Source organism: Vipera berus (genome assembly GCF_964194415.1).
Source record: "Vipera berus genome assembly, chromosome: 3".
Classification (NCBI taxonomy): domain Eukaryota; kingdom Metazoa; phylum Chordata; class Lepidosauria; order Squamata; family Viperidae; genus Vipera; species Vipera berus.
Window position 1 is genome coordinate 159,946,010 of NC_138204.1, and position 15,753 is coordinate 159,961,762.

The 15,753-nt window shown below is 37.6% G+C and overlaps 1 protein-coding gene across 2 annotated transcripts in view; it reads right to left on the reverse strand.

Annotated features, from left to right (window-relative positions):
- Positions 1-5,713, reverse strand: part of SOCS6 (suppressor of cytokine signaling 6) — a 28,273-nt gene extending 22,560 nt beyond the window's left edge. For both annotated transcript variants that reach the window (XR_014026200.1, XM_081326020.1), the window contains exons 1-2: positions 5,589-5,713; positions 4,517-4,675 (exon numbers count right to left, since the gene is read on the reverse strand). The gene's annotated coding sequence lies outside the window, so the exon portion shown is untranslated. The remainder of the gene's footprint in view (positions 1-4,516; positions 4,676-5,588) is intronic.
- Positions 5,714-15,753: the final 10,040 nt, after the last annotated feature.

The window sequence follows — 15,753 nt, forward strand, 5'->3', positions numbered from 1 at the left end:
TATGATGGCCTTGGAAAGGGTGTTTTCTGGACTGTGAAGCACTTCTGACCATAGTAAAAGTTCCTGATAGCTTGTTACCCCATCACACAACCATTTCAGACACCTGGAAACCTGCTTGCACTTACAACTGGCCAAGAGCCCTGCAATAATGAGTTCACTATTTGCAATCTTCTTTGCTGGCTTGCCCAGAAATCAAATGGGGAAGTTGGCAGGGAAGGTTACATGCTGCTACTCCAAGGCCCCTTCCAAACTGTTATTCTGCCAAGAAGATACCCTCTTATCTCTAGGGGCTGGCTGAAAAATCTGCCTACCAAGTGGAGCTCAGCCTCTCCACCAGGATGCAGAAAGGAGCTTGGATCCCAAAGAAGGCTAGCAAACACTATAGTTCTTATGATAGTTTGAAAGGCCCTTTCTCTAAATTGCATGATGAAGTAAATTGCAAATGCACAGGTATAGTATAGTTGGCACCGTGCTCAATAGTAGAAACTGTGAGAGGGATCTTGGAGTCCTAGTGCAGGACTTTTCAACCAGTGGTACGGGTACCACCTGTGGTACATTGACACCTAGCAGCTGCAACAAAGAAGAGGGAGTCAAGCTATTCTCCAAAGCACCTGAAGGCAGAACATGAAGCAATGGATGGAAACTAACCAGAGAGAGAAGCAATCTAGAACAAAAGAGAAATTTTTGGAAAGTTAGAACAATTAATCAGTGGAACAATCTGCCTCTGGAAGTTGTGAATGCTCCAACACTAGAAGTTTTTAAGAAGAGACTGGACAGCCATTTGTTTGAAATGGTATAGGGTTTCCTGCCTGAGCAGGGGGTTGGACTAAATGACTTCCAAGGTCCCTTCCTAATGATAATCATCATCATCATCTTTCCAATGATTGCAAGAACCTGCCTGAAGCACAGTCGAGGCCTCAGTAGGAAGGCCATCCTCACGTTGGCTGGGCATGTCTACAGCTGCAGAAAAAGGCAAAGGCAAGTGAATCTGGTTATGGTGGGATGGGTAGAGAGTCCAGGTCTCCCAGCATGGTGGGGCACGGAGTGTGCTTAAACATCACTTTGCTCAGGAAGATTTTGGTTACAGCTGTGGCTGTAACTTGAGCACCACCTGTATATTCTAGGAAATGCAGTAAGTTGCATTTTTATCATTCCAGCTGCTCTGATTTGGTTAAAATACATTATCCTACAATCTAATAACTAATGTTCTTAGAGAGTTGCTAATGAAATTGTAGATGTTAGCAAGCATCTAGAAAATTTGTATCAGGAAGAATGTTCTTTGGCAAATGGAGTTTATGGTCTTTCAGTAGTATGCTTAACTTCATGGTACCTTTGAATGACTTTCTGTATTTCATTGAACTACAGTTTACAACATTTCTTACCATTAATAATGGTAAAAATTCAACCATCTAAAGCCATATATCAACAAGAAACACACATACACACATACACAGAGTACACATTATTTTAGTGTTCAATTTCTCCATTCCTTTTTTTAATATTACTTAAATTCCATAATTGTAACATGTAGAATCAAAACAATTTAAATGCTTATATTGCTTTCTATTCCAAAAGTTGAGGCACAAGGATAAGTTTTAACTGGCAGTTCATCATTTTGTAAGTGAAATACCTTGGTGTTTAATGATCACAGATCAAGAACCACACCTATAAGTTTGTATTAGTTCACACACAACTGGCTTTTAAATCCAAGTAATCATGTAATCAAACAATATACATGCAGTACTCTTTTAAACATTTATGAATCTATTTTCCCCAAAGAAGAAAAAAAGATTGTTTAACATATGCCTCCTCCCTGGAACATCTTAGCACTCTCTATAATACAAAGGAACAGGGCGTTTGAATTAAAGGTAACACAGGTTTTATCAAATCCTTTTGTTGGTCACAAGAAGAAAAGAGTCATGTATTATTTATTATGTAGAAACACATCAGTGGGAGGATATATTGCTAGACTTGTCTTCCTGTACTTACTTGACTTAAACTGATGCCTCCCACTGAATTTAACTACTTACAGCAACTTCATAGCTATAAAATTATCACCACCACACTTTTTGGTTTGAAATGTTTTCACAGCAACAATTTTTTTTATTATTTGAATAAAGTATCAGAGTATTTACCTGCTGGAGGTTCAAAGTAATGCATTTTATAAATAACACAACTGCCTTAGTTCAAGATAACAAATGATTATTTCTTTTAAATAGCTCAAAATAAGTATACTATGTTAAAAGTCATGCATTTGTAACCAGATAGCACTTACATGATGCTAGCTGCCTTTCCCTTTAAGATTATTTTATTGTTTGGTGTTACTATGGATATAAAACATTCCATACATCAACTGATAATGGCTGACCTTGAAAAAGATAAAGTCTTGAACTTGATTAGTCCTTTATTTTTACAATTACGCTATGACTGTCAATATCTTTTATTTGTTTTGTATCTTTAAACTTGCAATTAAAAGAACTAAAAACATGTCCAATTATTAAAATGTAGAGAATATGAATTTAGGAAGAAAAAAATGAAAGAGTACATAAAAGTCCTTTGTGGTATAATATAAAAACATTTGATAAATAATAAATGCATAAATAACTAAATGCAGATGAAGAAAAAGCAATTCATATGTCAATATAAATCATGATGTACTGACGAAGTGATATATAGAAGAGAACACTCATTTTTGCTAAATGCAGGAAGTGTAAAGAAAAGATGAGAGAAAGTAGTTCTGAAGGGAGGCAGAATATAATTGCTATTCAGAAATGAGAGTATATATTATGAAAAGAAATCCAAATGCACTTTTACCATTTTTTTAGTTAACTATTTACCAGGTAATAAGCACACAACTGTTATTCAGTTTTTTGAAGAGAATTGAAACTACAACATTTTGTCACTGGAAAAAATCTGTTTCCTCTCTTTATGCTCATATATAGCTTTTGGGTGTGCCACTTATGCTGACCTTGTACAACATCACAGGAAGTCAGGACATTTTGCTAACCAAAATTATCCCAAATTATTTTAGTTTACTTTTTAAATGAATCAATTTCTATGTCCCACCAACAGGAGAACCTCATCCAACATTTAAAAACTAAGGATGAAATTAGTCACCACCAGATGAACTTTACTTTTGCATAAATTCATCTTGTTTATTGTATCTTCATTTATTTTATATTTAATTGTAGATTTTATTCAGTCTTTCCATCTTTGAACTGTATGATAGCAAAAAGACAACTAGGCTACCCATGATGCAACAAAGATACTTTATATATGTCATGGAAACAGAATGGAAAAATTTCTCCATTATAACTTTCTGTACTTGGTGCATCCAGACTTATTAAATTATAATGGCCATGCTAACTGGAGTAGAATCACCATTGCCTGGGAATTCTAGCTCAACTCAACTGGAAGATACAAAGTTCAGGCAGGTTATTCTCTCAGAACTGATTTCAGCTAACTCTATAGTACTAATAAGTGTGGTCTTTTAACACTTAGGTAAATGATACAATGTGATTTTTTTACAGATCTGAAAAACAGTATCTATTATATCTGCAAATGATAGTTAAATTCAAAATAAGCACAATTGTAGTATGTTGAGGAAGAGAAAGGTAAGATGAAGAATCTATGTTAAACATTAAAAACCAAAATTTGATCATGTAGTTATCTGAATGGTTTCCTAGAATTTTATAGGCCACAAGTGGATGAGTTTACTCAACATATTGACATGATTTTGTTATTAAAAATATTTAAACGTATTTAAACATTAAATGCAAGCAAAGTATCTATTCCAGTACTAAGCCCAAGGTTTACAAGTCAGAGCATTTGAATGGACAGGCCCTAGTTCCTGGATACGTGATTTAATTCAAACTATTAAAGTTAACTAAAATCTGCATTGTATCATTTGTATGGGTACAGTAGCAACAGAAGCCAAATTATTTTACAGAGTAATTATTAGAACGTAGAGATGAATCTTGGCAATGTATAGTATTCAGACTGCAAACACCCCAACCCTAAAAATATTTATGTGTTCACACTGATATTAGGCTTGGCTGCACACAACACACATAGAAATGAAGCGAGAAACTAAACAAGAACTAAGTTATGTTTTATATAGGCCATTTTATACATGACTCTCACCATACTATTTTAGCTTCACCAGAAGCCTTCTTCCTGTTAAAATTTCCCTAACACATGAACTTTGATACATGTTTTATAGATTGTTTTCAATTTTATATAAAGGCAAACACTCTGGAAAAAAAAACTTCAGTAAAAGTAGAAATACAACTTTAGGATCACCTTCTACATATTTTATGCAGGATATTTACACCAAGAAAATGATATAGTTTCACTGAATTTTGTACCATTTGGGTACCAGCCTTACAGCCAACTGTCTCAACCAACAAGTTAAATACACTTTTTCCAAGATGGAAGTGAGTGACAGATGATGTGCATTATGTTAATGAATGTTTACTTCAGAAAGATCATTGGACTCGTTTTGTAAGAGGCCTACCTTAGAACAAAATTAATTGTCTAGACTTCATTGTTTCTTATGTGCGGAAAGAAGAAAGGAGGCTGGCATGGGGCTATAACTTTGGATTCACAGTAGGAGTTCTTCAGATCCTTCCACCATCAATCTCAGCCTTTTCCCTGTTCTCCCCGCCTTTTCACCCTGCAGTTCAAAGGGGGTTCCCCAAATGAATAAAAACAGCTAAAAGCACACCGCAGTTCTCTTCTCTCCCCCCCCCCTTTCCTTTGGCGCCCATACGAGTGCCTGGGACTTCAGAGGGTGGAGGAAGGAACATCAGGATGGTGTTGAAAAGTGCTTAGAACAGCGTTTCCCAACCTTAGGAACTTGAAGATGCGTGGACTTCAACTCCCAGAATTCCCCAGCCAGCATAGCTGGCTGGGGAATTCTGGGAGTTGAAGTCCACGCATCTTCAAGTTCCTAAGGTTGGGAAACGCTGGCTTAGAAGGTGAGCAGGAAGTTTACAAACCAGACTTTTCCAGGTGGCCCCGAACTCCAAAGGGAACCCAACCACAACGCTGCTCTTGGGGTGTGTGTGTGTGTGTGTGTGTGTGTGTGTGTGTGTGTGTGTGATTCAACTCCTTGGGGCCCTGGCGCAGCCAACCTCGCTGGTTTTGGCTGGAGATGGGCTGTTAAAGGAAGGTGGAGGCTGCAACACGGAGCCGGGATAAAACCCGCAGGACAGTCCCCCTTTCCCTGGATGACCACGCTGCCCCTCCCCAGCCCCTCACAGGCGCCAGCAAAGCCCCTTCGTTTCTCCCTTCCCCCCCCCCCACACACAGGCAGGCCTCGGCTGTGCAGCTGCAAGCCCCCGACAGAACAAAAGGGGGGAACGAACGGGGCTGAGCAGGGATGGGCGAACGGAGGCCACGAGAGTCTCAGGCCAAGCAGGAAGACTTCCAAGCTGGAGGCCATGGCTGGGCTTCATCTGGGCCTGAGTTCCCCACCACCACCTCCCACCATCAAGCCAGGCCTGGATTCCCTTTCTTGCACCGCACGAGCGCGCGGCTCTCGGATAGGAGGCGTAAGAACAGGAACCGCGCAGAAGAGGACTCACCGAAGGCAGCCAACGCCGCCGCCGCCGCCGCTGCTGCCAGTGGCGGCCCTCGTAATGAGCTGAGTCCAGGCCGGCCGGGCTCAAGCGCCGGCTCCGCCTCCGCCAAGCTCCCTTCTCGTCTGTCGCCGCTACTTCCTCCTCCTCCTCCTCCTCCTCCTCCTGCTCCTGGCGTTGCAGCTTCCCCCGCCTCTTTTTTCCTCCTCCTGCGCCCTCCGTCTCCGCAGGGGCGCGAAGGGGGGATGGCGAGGGCGCTACCGCCGCCGTCAGTTCACGTACGAGAAAGCTTCACCCGCGCCTGCCGTGGCAGGGCAGAAGGGACCGAAGTCCAGGCCGGCCGTCTCCCTTTTCTCGTTCCTTACGACCCCGTCCCTCTGGTGCCCCGCTTTGCCCTCAGACGCTCGCCTTTTTCTTTTCGGCCAGTTTTACCGTTTTAAGAGCAGCTCCTTTTCACCCTCCCAACCTCAACGCAGCCGAGCCGTGCACCTTAACCGGGCCAAATATAACGGTCACTGTTCGGTTTTCTTTCCTCAGTGAAGGAGTTGAGATCTCGTCCGACGTTGCCCGTGAAAGGGCTTGCGTTTCCCCCCCGGACGACGCACAGTACTCCCATGCCTGTTAACATGCGTGTCGAGCCGCCTACATTTCAGTGGAGTTCAATACCTTTGCCCATCTTTTCTGGAAATAATAAAAGCACGCCTTTCGAGCTGTTCCCCTGCAAGTCGAGAAACGACCGTTTAAAGGCCGGGCGAATTGACGGGATTACAAAATGTTTTGTGAACTATTAGGTTTTGGTTTTTTAATGGAACGCAATAGCTTCACATGATTTGAAAGGGGGAGGGAATACGAAGAGCTTTTTAACTGTTCCTTCCTTGTCCGGGTTGGCTGACCTTCTCTAGATAGTTAAGACGTAGTGGCTGTATAAGGAATTGCATGATGTTGCTTTCTATTGGCTGCTAGCGTGAACTACGCTTTACTGTGGTATCTGTGGCAGCCTTTCTCAGGCTGATAGCTCTCCAGTTGATTTTGACTACAATTCCCAGAAGTCAAAGTCAACATGGCTGTTAAACTGCAGGTTTAAAATTCTGATAATCATAGTCAATGCTACGTATTAGGAGACTGCCAAGTTCAAAAAGACTATCTACTCTTAATATTTATTAGAAACAAACAAACAAAAAAATCCTCAAAGCATTGATGGTTCCTTTTGCCACTTTAGATGTATCAAAGTATCAAACTGGAAGTAAAGGCAAATCAGAGTGAAAAATTATTGGCTATATATAACGTTAGTAATCTGATTCCTGCAATCTTTGGGCCCATCTAATGTTTCCATAAAAAAATAGTTTAAAAGTTTGAAGTCTGAAAGTTTTCATTTTTCTGTAATTTCTACTCCTGTATCTGCTGCAATTTTAACTCAAAAAAGTTCAAAGTTGTGGAATTAAAGTTTTGGTTTGATTCTTAAGTCGTTTTGTTCATCCATGTCTTTGCATGAGTTTATCCTTTTTCATAGTTCTCTGAGTTTCGTTGGTTTTAGCATTTAAAAATAGATTTTGCTGTTGTTTTTATTCCAACTCAGGCGTGATCCCACTCAATTGGGAAGACTAAACATTTCAAAGAGAAGTAGTGGACATTTTGAAAAGTAATAACCATGTAATATTGGATTTCTTGATTTGAAGGAGATTAATTGAGTTTAGTCAAATGTGTTCTTAAGGTAGATTTTAATAAAATTAATCATTTAATAAGTAAGAGAAGTATAAGTAAGTAAGTAAGTAAGTAAGTAAGTGGAGTTAATAAGGAGCCCAAATATCTGGAGAGCAAAAAAAGAGATAGCAAAAGTACAAAAAATAATTCTGTCAAGTGGGAAAATGTAACCCAATATTGAAAGCTAGTATGACTACACAAAACCTAAAATAAATAGAGACAGATGCGGGCAGTGGAAAGATGTACTTTTGCAAGAAAGAATATGCAGAGATAGCCAGATTCCTAAAGATAATGTGAACAAAAGGTAAACTTTAGAGTGAACTAAGATTAGCTGAGAAGAAATAAAAAGGATTTCTTTGGATATGTTTTTAAATGAAAATGAAAAGAACTTCAATTACTTTATGAAGATGGCAGAAGTGTGAGATTAGACAGAAATACTCAATGATCTTTTCTAGAAAGCTGCATGATCCATAGGCAGTTGGGAAAACTGGTCTGAAGGATTAATATTCTGTTTTGAGCTTGACAGAAATTCGATTGAGGAATACATGACCTTGAATGAATTCAAATCTCCAAGGATAGGATTGAATGTTAAAGTACTGTAGAAACTTGAAGAACAAAGATTCCTTATTTTCACAAAAGGGTGTGGGAGGGGGAGGCAAAAACAATGGGAAAAAGGGAAAAATTCTGAATTCCAATCAGTCTAATATCAGAACCTAGAAAGAGATTAACCTGCAACATATAAAATTGATTGAATTGTAGGCACCTTGAAAACAGTGTTCAACCAGTAGTCAATATGTATTTTGTTGTGGAGATAGAACCAACAAAGTATCTTTTAATGGCATAAAACAACTACAGTGATCACTGGATTCTTTGCCAATGCAAAGCAAAAGAATCCCAAAGCCCACAAGGCTACAGGTTATACACCCTCTAAAATGATACATAAGCTTACAGAAGCAGTATAAAGTATAACATGACCTTTATTGCAGGAATATGGGATGATGAAAACATGGGTTAATTTACTATGGCCTGACTTGGCACTTCTACAATCTACTCTTCTAAAGATATTCCAAGCTTGCCCTTTCTACTGACTTTAGCACCTTCTAATGGTGTGTGTGTGCATGTGGTACTTGTAGTTGAAGAGTTTCAGAGTTTACTTGCAAAGCTGTTTCTTTTAAACCCATGCTAGTCCTGGTCCAGAGATAGATCTGCTTGTGTTATATTTAACACTGAAACCTACTTTGGGGTTTTTTCACAGAATGCATGTACAGATTTATCATGCATTTAATTTCAAGGCCACCCAAATCCAAGGTGAATCTGGGTAATTTACAAATTAAAAAGGAAATAAGTCACATCAGGGAAAAAATAAACTGACCAGACACAAAATCTAAAGAATCAAACAGCCAAAAAAAAAAAAAAAAGCTCAAGGGGCTCAACCACCTGGAAGAACAATCAGGTCTGTATGTATGTATTTCCCACCTTTATTACTTTTAAAAATAAGATAGTAAACATACACAATATTCCTTCCTCTTCCTATTTTTCCCACCACAACAACCCTGTGAAGTGAGTTGGGCTGAGACAGGAAGACTTATCCAAAGTTATCCAGCTGGCTTTCATGGCTAAGATGGGACTAGAAATCATGGTTTCTCATGTTCTAGCCTGGTAGCTTTCAATTTGCATCTTTATAGTTATCTATTCAAAAGAAATGGTATAGTTTGTGAGTATTTTGAAAAGATATGAGATAAAATATTGGTAGGATTTAAAATGTTGATATTGAATTCAATCTGTGCATACGTAAGCTTTCAAGATTCATTATGTTATGTCAGTATATAAAGTAAAATAAATAAATCTGAGTACCTATGTGAGTTTTAAATACTGTAGCCTATTGACAATGCCCTTTTTAAAAGTCAGGTTTAAAATGACCCTTAACCTCTATTTTCACTTAATTGACTAGGGGCTAAAGAATCATGTGTAACATTCATTCATCATTATGCCAGATGCCATTACTTTATATTCCCATCTGCATTATCCAGTTGTTTTTTTCTTATAGCATTTGGCTTGCAAATTTGCTGAAATGAATTTATTGTAAATTTGCATCAGGATGTGAATGGAATTTGTCTGAAAACATGTAAGAGGCATTCATGCATATTTGTGAAAATTGCTAGGTGAAGCAAATAAATTCATCGGATACTTTCTTTATTTAGACCAGTTAAGTTAATAAAGCATCAAATTTGCACAATCACCCAACTATCAAAATTTAATCTGTTAATGTAATTTTAAATTGTATTTAATAAGTAAGAAACGTGATATTAAATGCTAACTTTTACTCCAATCTTATTACATTATGATTTCTAAGGTTACTTAGACATTTTAAAGAAATACATCTTAATTAGATAAAAAATATTTTCTAGTAAGAATGAAATACAGAAAGAGGAATCATCCTAATAAATCATCATTAAAACATCAATTGTCAATGCAAATTTAGTTTGTTGAAGGAGACTATAGACTAAAATACACTGGGCATTAATTTGCAATCTTATATTTAGAAAATAAGTAGACATTCTCAGTTTGACATCACCATAACTTACAATTTATAATAAGTAGCATTCAAACCTTGAAAGGAAGTTGAAAGAAATCATTTTCAAAGCTAGAATGAATTTCCTAAATGCAAAATTGTTATACAAAAGGAAAAAAAATGAGCCATGCTACAGGTAGTTCTTGACTTACAAACATTCGTTTAGTGACCCTTTGAAGTTACAATAGTACTAAAAAAGTGAACTGTGGCCTTTTCTCACACGACTACAGTATTGCAGCACCCCTGTGGTCATGTGATCAAAATTCAGACACTTGGCAACTTGCATGTATTTATGACAATTGCAGTGTGCCTGGGTCATGTGATCACCTTTTGTGACCTTCTGTTAAGCAAAGTCAAGGGGAAAGCCAGGTTCACTTAATAACTGTGTTACTAGATTAACTGCAATGATTCACTTAACAACCTTGTCAGGAAAGGTCATAGAATGGGGCAAAACTCACTTAACAAGTGCCTTGCTTAACAATAGAAATGTTGGGCTCAATCGCGGTTGTAAATCGAGGACATAATGTACAAAACAACTACAAAGGTAGAATGGATAAAACTATCAAGACTGTTAAGTTATAATGTTGCAAGGTTTGCTGATATCTTCTGACATCTTCATGAATATTTGCTTTCTAAACCTGTATCTAAGTTCCATCAATGGAATTTCCTATTCTTCAATGTTCAGATTCCCAAGGAATAAAAATAAAATAAAATGTGGGATTCTTCCTGATAAGGAAAAAAAGAATTTATGCAAATTTCACTGCCATGTGTCTTAAATTCTACTTTTAAATTCTTGTGAATTGTGAAGTAATTTCAAATATTCGCATGTTGTTTCATTTCAAGACTCTTTATCATGCCAGGAATATGAATATACTGTAAGTTAGTAATATAATAATTTCACTGTTGTAATATTATTCTCAATAACATGGACTATAAAAGTTGTCATATGAAAGTCCATTAAAACCACATGTAACTTTGTGTTTCAGGCAAGAATACAAAAGATAACTAGAAGTCTTGCATGGATTAGCTTAAAAAAAACATTAAAACATGTGGTGCTCTTTACCTACAACGCTTCCAGATGAGAGATTTAAAAGCTATAATCATGTCTTACGCAATTTTATGGAAAATAATCGAGTCTATATAACATCACTATTTTTCTTTTGTGCATCCCTTCCCATGTTTGTAAAGGACAAAGCCGGCAAGGCTGGAAGTCTGAAATAAAACAAGGCTATTATTAGAACATTATAAACATACTCTCAAAATCTAAAGCTGAGAAGCAGCAAAAGACAGGCAGGATTTGTATCCTAAAGATAGGTAAGACAGACAGATAGACAGACAGTAACTGCTTTTATTGCAGTTACTATTATCTGAACCTCCTTATAGAATATTTATTATAAATTCAGAAGTGTATGTCTGTGTTTCCAGAGGGAAAAAATGTTGTGTCCAAAGTTTTCTCTACATTTTTCATGCATAATTTGAATGGGGATAAATTCATCAACAAGTGGAGTGGATGACAGTGCTGATTTTCAGAATATTGGTTATGTATGCTATGGCTTTATGAAACGTGCTTTAAGCATTATACCTCCTAATTTTAGTTTGTCCATACCTGTATAATTTTGTTCCTTGTAACAACCTTTTAATTTCCATTATAAATAGGGTTAATGAAAGGGCTGTTATGGAACCATCAAGAGATCTTTTATCTCCAGAACATTTTTTAGGGGACACAAAAATAAAGAGTGCTAACTAAATAATATTCGATGATGATGACAGGTTCCCTATTTCCATGGGATCCCCAGGGTTGCTGGAAAAACTATGTTTTAAGGATTTGCCAGAAGACTGGTAGGGATAGGACTAACCTCACTTCCAGGGAATGATGTTCTAGAAGGCAAGAGCCACAGCAGAAAAGGGATGTCTCCTGGATCCCATCAGATGGAGCTTTTTAGCAGACAAGACTCATAACACGCACTCCTCTTTGTCATCTGGTGGGGCAGGTAGATGTAATTGGGAAGAGGAAGCCATTCAAATAACCAGGACCCATGCCATGTATGGCTTTAAAAGGTATATTGTTGATTACATACTTTTATCAGTTTGATCTATAATGCGACTCCAGAACTGAGGGATTAATGACCGAGTACTAACACCTGATGCCATATTAGCCCCTTTAGCACAACTGAATCACATATGCACAGTGTGCTTTAGTTGCCCATAAAGAATTGCTTGTCTTGATGCAGGTCCCGTTTATGCGTTTGTTCAAGGCTTCTGAAGCTGGAGTGTAAGATAATTCATGCAAACAAATCTATTAAGGTGATTTATGTGGATGTATTTTGTCTTTGCAAAAGCGAGATAAATATAATACTTATTTTAATACCAGTATATAGGGATTCATATTATACAATTTTTATTTAGATGTTCTTTTCAAAAGTTTTTAGGTGTTGTTTTAAATACATTTTATGTGACTATTTACTATATTGTGTCATGTTAGATTATTGTAACTTCTGATTCTTTACAATAGTCTAGTAATAATATACTCTAATGAAAACGATAGAAAAATATTGCAATATGTCAAAGTATTTTGATATCTGAAATTTTGGACTTAAACTCATTTATATTATATAGAAAAATATTACCATTCCAGTTAAAGCAAATGCTATGTAAGAATAAAGCCATATTAATTTTTCACAAAAATGTCACCATGATACAAGCTCACATCCTGAGATTATGAAATTCATAGCAGAGTATATGGAGCTCATGATTTACCTCCATTTCATACATTGAAAGACAATGTTATACTAAAAAGAAGCATCCTACAATTGCAATGAGCATGCAATATACAAAAGCTTGTTCTAATACAACTATTTAATACAACTATTAATACAACTATGGAATCGGTTGCCGGTTGAGCTCCGGATGGCGCCCGACCTTCGCTCCTTCCGTCGCGATCTGAAGACACTCTTATTTGAATAATCCGGCCTGGCCTGATGGGGGATGGGTTGGGTTTTTATTGTCATTTTTAATATATGTATTTACTGTTTTTAGTTGGGCATATGTTTAATTTTCTTTTAACTTTTGTATTTTTTATATATCTGCCCTGTTCACCACCCTGAGTCCTTCGGGAGAAGGGCGGTATATAATAATAATAATAATAATAATAATAATAATAATAATAATAATAATAATAATAATAATAATAATAATAATAATTATTATTATTATTATTATTATTATTATTATTATTATTATTATTATTATTATTATTATTATTATTATTATTTCTTCCTTAGAAGAAAAATGTTCTATCATTGCAATTTAAATCTGTCACAATAGAACTCATAGTCATATGTCTATCTCCTGGCAAAATACAAATTTCTTAGTTTTATCCTTGAGCTAAAAACTGGCATCTGTTTTGTAATTACATTTATCTTACAAGGGCAGGATGTGTCACTGGCTAATTTCCTTCTGCTTTAATTTTAGTTTGGAGGATAGCAGCAACTATTTTTCAGTAAGCAATGTTGCTACACAGAAATTGAGTTTTGAAAAAAAAATCAGATAAACAAAGAAATGAAGTACAAGCTGTTCTTTTTAGAAATAACCGTTTAACAGCAACTTTAGTTTATGTGTGGATCTTTTGTTTCTGGTTCTGGGAATGGCATATGGACAATTCCTCTTACCCTTAGAGGTCAGATTCCATTATATGTAACTGCCACATTACAAATTAACAAACAATGCTATTTGTGAGCATTCACTGCTCTTCTTTGTTAGTCATGCAAATGGTTCTGCAGTGATGCTATTTCAGCTTTCTCAGATGATTGTTGTTTCAACAAAATGTAAATAAAAATCCAAAGCAGTTAAAGATTATTAAATGTGAGCAAAGTAACATAATCCAACAATAGAAATGTGTAATAAAACATATGTTGCCATACTTTTGTTTTATGTTATAATACATTGCAAGTGAAATTCAAAGATAAATTCTTGAATGTAAAATTCACAAAAGTGCAGAGAAAATCTTATCCATCTGCAGCAAACAAATTCTGTTCACACTGATAATAATTTAGCCATAAGACCATAAAGGCATCAAATGAATTTCTGTATTCCGGGGGAGTAAACTATATAACTGGTATCTCCCATCAAGCTCCATCATGGTTTAATTATGGTTTGAAATAACTGCAATAAACTGCATTTATACAAGTCACTAAACCAAAAACCATGGTTTCAGTAACCATTCTGTCTAGATTTGGGCAACAATCTAAACCAACAAACCAGATGATACTATGTTGTGTTAATCTGTCTCTGGGTATTATAAAGTAGATTTGGGCTGTTCCAAATGAAGATTTTATTTTCCTGGGCCCCAAGATCACCGCAGATGGGGACTGTAGCCAAGAAATTAAAAGACGCTCCTGGGGAGGAAAGCCATGGCAAATCAAGACAGCACACTAAAAATCAGAGACATCACCCTGTCAACAAAAGTGCGTATAGTCAAGGCTATGGTCTTCCCAGTTGCAATGTATGGCAGTGAAAGCTGGACCATAAAAAAGGCTGAGCGCCAAAGAATTGAGGCCTTTGAACTATGGTGCTAGAGAAGACTTCTGCGAGTCCCTTGGACTGCAAGGCGATCAAACCGGTCAGTCCTAGAGGAGATCAACCCTGACTGCTCTCTTTAAAAGGCCAGATCCTGAAGCTAAAACTCAAATACTTTGGCCACCTAATGAGAAGGAAGGACTCACTGGAGAAGAGCCTAATGCTGGGAAAGATGTTGGGGCTAATTTAATTTAACTTTGTATATTGTGTTTTAACTGCCCTGTACACTGCCACGAGTCCTTCGGGAGAAGGGCGGTATATAAATCCAATAAAATAAATAAATAAATAAATAAATAAATAAATAAATAAATAAATAAATAAATAAATAAATAAAGGGCAATAGAAGAAGGGGACGACAGAGAATGAGGTGGCTGGATGGAGTCACTGAAGCAGTAGGCGTGAGCTTAAATGGACTCCAGAAGATGGTAGAGGACAGGAAGGCCTGGAGGAACGTTGTCCATAGGGTCGCTATGGGTCAGACACGACTTCGCAGCTAACAACAACAAATGAAGATTTACTGATAAGTTCAAAGTTCTCAATCTATTATTTCTTTCTCCCTGGTTATATTCAGACTAAACTGTTGTAATTACTTTTTGATAATGGCCATTAGATATTTCTTTTAATGGAAGCACTTTTTATTTTTAGAACTAGAAGGGAAAAACGTTTTTCTGGCTGCATTTCCCCTGTGCTTTACTTACATAGGTGGATGTCCTTTGCATTAATGCCACCCTTAATATTTTAAATATCGGTGTTATATTTAAAGTTATATCTGTCTGCAAGAACAGTATTTTGAAAGATGGCATAGAACAATGGTGGAGAACCTATGGCATGCGTGCCAGAGGCGGCACTCAGAGCCCTCTCTGTTGGCACGCACGCACGCCACTGCCGCCAGCAGCAGGTCCATCAGGCTGCCACTGCTGCCCGGAGCAGGAGCCCCGCCCAGCACATTCCACAAAGGAGGCAAAGTGGCCGACTAGCAAGCTCGAGTAGAGGTGGTAGAGCAGAGGTCACCAACCATTGTCGATTGGTGGACTGGAAGAAAAGGCAGGGGGAAGCATTCTACATGTGTGCATGCACACACGGGGCCGCAAGCATGCACACAGTGCAAATGGGGCGGGGCTACTGCCTGCGTGATACTCACTAGCCGTGCCTCATTCTTGCATGGTGCAGCGGCTGTTTTTACACCTTGCACACGATGGCCCATTGTTGCACCCCCAGGTTTTGCATGCCAGAGGCGGCACTCAGAGGCACCTCCCTGCCCTCCCCCCCCCGAGGGCACCACAATGCTGATGCAGCCCTGGCACTTTGCGATAAATAAGTGGG